General features: G+C 43.0%; 1 long non-coding RNA gene across 1 annotated transcript; it reads left to right on the top strand.

Annotated features, from left to right (window-relative positions):
• Nucleotides 1-605: 605 nt before the first annotated feature.
• LOC116365959 (uncharacterized) lies at nt 606-2,463 on the top strand. The gene is made up of 3 exons (XR_004208209.1): nt 606-722; nt 2,130-2,172; nt 2,348-2,463. It is a non-coding gene; the product is annotated as an uncharacterized LOC116365959 (long non-coding RNA).
• The last annotated feature ends 422 nt before the right edge of the window (nt 2,464-2,885 follow it).

Below are 2,885 nucleotides of genomic sequence, written 5' to 3' on the forward strand. Positions count from 1 at the left end.
CAGTGCATCGAGTTGTTCTCCTAAACAAACCGCTTAAAATTTAAACTTACTGATTCCTGTATCAAATTACCTTGAAAAGGAAAGATGCACATGTATTTTACCAGGTAAGTTGACTGAGAACACATTCTCATTTACAGCAATGACCTGGGGAATAGTTACAGGGGAGAGGAAGGGGATGAATGTGCCAATTGGAAGCTGGGGATGATTAGGTGGCCATGATGGTATGAGGGCCAGATTTGGAATTTAGTCATGACACTGGAGTTCATACCCCTACTCTTACAATAAGTGTCAAGGGATCTCTAGTGAACAGTCACCCGTTTAACGCCCCATGTGAAAGCCGGCACCCTACACAGGGTAATGTCCCCAATCACTGCACTGGGGAATTGGAAAGAGGCCCTTCTACTGGCCCTCCAACACCACTTCCAGCAGCATCTGGTCTCCCATCCAGGACCAACCCTGCTTAGTTTCAGATTGAAGCCAGCAGTGGGATGCATGGTGGTATGCTGCTGGCACATCCCTAGTACAAACCCCGCCCACCTGTCAATTCAGACCGGCTAAAGCAAACTCGAGGTTGTCTTTTTGACAACATGATTTGTCTTGCAGAAGAAGCTGATGAAGCAGTTTTTGGTGCTCCAGAGTCAAGGCCTCCAGAGTCATGTCCCTCACCACACCACCGTGGAGGACATGAGCAACTGGCTTGTTAAGAACAAGTCCCTGGAGCGGTGAGTACAGCTACTTGTACTATGTACCATATAATTAGGAATCAGAATACTAGAATGAACATGAACCTTCATATGACAGTATAAAAAGTCAGCCATTTTGGTAAGGGAGTTGGTAAGCCAGTGGTCAGCCAGTGCTATGATAAAATATTGTGTAAAACAATGAATTTGAAGATTATCTGCACAGTATGTTTGTTAGCAACAGTGACGACCCGTCATTCAGGGCAGGTGGGGTAGAATTGTATCATTCCGAACTTTATCCGCAACGTTATATTACATTTTGTTGCGACTTGAGGGATACCTCTCCGTCCATTCTAGCGGCAAGCTACACAGAGGATGGAACAGCTAACGTCAGCTAGGTGGCTAACGTTAGCTAGGCTAGGGGTTAGAGGTTATGGTTAGGGGAAGGGGTATATTACATGCTAAGTAGTTGCAAAGTTGCTAATTAGCTAAAATGATGAAGTTGTCCATGTTGTGATTCGAACACGCAACCTTTGGGTCTTCCCCGACCAACCTCCCTCATTTTGTTTTTGGCTTAAAAACCCTAATTTCTTATGTACAACGTAAAATATTATCATTGGAGCGGCAGGGTTAGCCTAGTGGTTAGAGAGTTGAGCTGACAAGGTACAAATCTCTCGTTCTAACCCTGAACAAGCAATTAACCTTGGCCGTCATTGAAAATAAGATTTTGTTCTTAACTGACTTGCCTAGTTAAATAAAGATAAATATCATACTCATGTGACTGTCACAGATTTAAATTTACTATGTTGTGTCTAGTATTTAAGGCCAGGCTGCTGTACTGCAGTTCACTCCATTTCTTATTTATTTTCCTCCCATTCTGTAACTTTGAGGGTTTATGACAGAGCCCCTCTAATTTTATAGGACCTCAATGCCATGTTTTTTCTTCTTTACCTAAACATACAAACACCATCAGATAGAGTTCATAGCAATCAGTGCACACATTTGATGAAATATAACAGAACACATGATCTGGAATGACATTCACTCTCACGGGATGGGTTGCCAAAAATAACTAACTGAAAGCCACACTCCCAATAAGCCACAAATATGGCTGCATTGAGGTATATATAGTGGCACCATGCCACTACCTATTTCATTTGTTCATTTAGAAAACAAGACAGCTCATAATTCAGTGCCATTATCAGTCAACATATCTATATTGTAGCTTCGGTTAGCTTTAAAAATGCAACATTTTCTCTCAGCCTCATGGCAAAATGTGTACAATAGCAGGAAGTTTCTGGCCCACCCAAATGTCTGCAGGCCCACCCATCAACAAATGTCTGGCTACGCCACTGAATCACTGTCATAGGCTCAATGGGAAATCAATGTGAAAGTAGAGGAAGAATAAAAAAGGCAGGAATGTTCAGTTGCTCTGTATTTGATTTTAAGGTTCAGAAAGGAAGCAGAGGAAGGGAATGACATAAGTCACCTGGTAAGAGATTAGAAATATCTCTACAGTATAAGTTAAGTGGAGATAATATACAGTTAGTGAGTTATCCTTTCTAATAAACAATGTCCTTATTTAGCATTGGCTCATGGTACATTGATATCAATATTTCCCCCTCACTGCTATGGGCATTAATGGCACCCCCTGTTTCCTGTGACAGACCTGGGAGGTGAACACTCAACTCAGAATGAGGGACGTTGAACATGAGGCTTTTACTGAGTTGGCCACCGACCTTAGTCAGGCCATTAACTCACTTGACTTTACTGCTGATCTCTCCTACCTGTGAGTCACATTCACTCTTTATGTTACAGTTATTTGGTCTATGTATTATTCTATCCATCTACTGATGCTAAATGAAATGACGAGTGCAGGGACCGATATCAATCAAACTTCATTTACTGTATGTAGCACATTTCTTACAGAGGATGCGTTTCAAAGTGCATTAAAGTGTTTCCTCTTCTCTCTATCTGGCTTGTATATTTTAGAAACCCTGAGGTCTGCGATGAAGTTGTAAAAGCTCTAAAGAGCATTTCCCAGAGCCTGGCCTTCCAGCCGTACTCCGAGCTGTGCTGTCCCTCTAAGGTGGTGGTGGACATCGTGTCCAGGCTGCTCCAGGCCCTCTGGTCCTGCCAGATGGAAAGCCCCTGTGACCGGTCCTCCATGGCCCTGAGTGACATGAGTGTCACCATAGTGCTGGC

The sequence above is a fragment of the Oncorhynchus kisutch genome, unplaced genomic scaffold, assembly GCF_002021735.2.
Source record: "Oncorhynchus kisutch isolate 150728-3 unplaced genomic scaffold, Okis_V2 scaffold1319, whole genome shotgun sequence".
Lineage (NCBI taxonomy): Eukaryota > Metazoa > Chordata > Actinopteri > Salmoniformes > Salmonidae > Oncorhynchus > Oncorhynchus kisutch.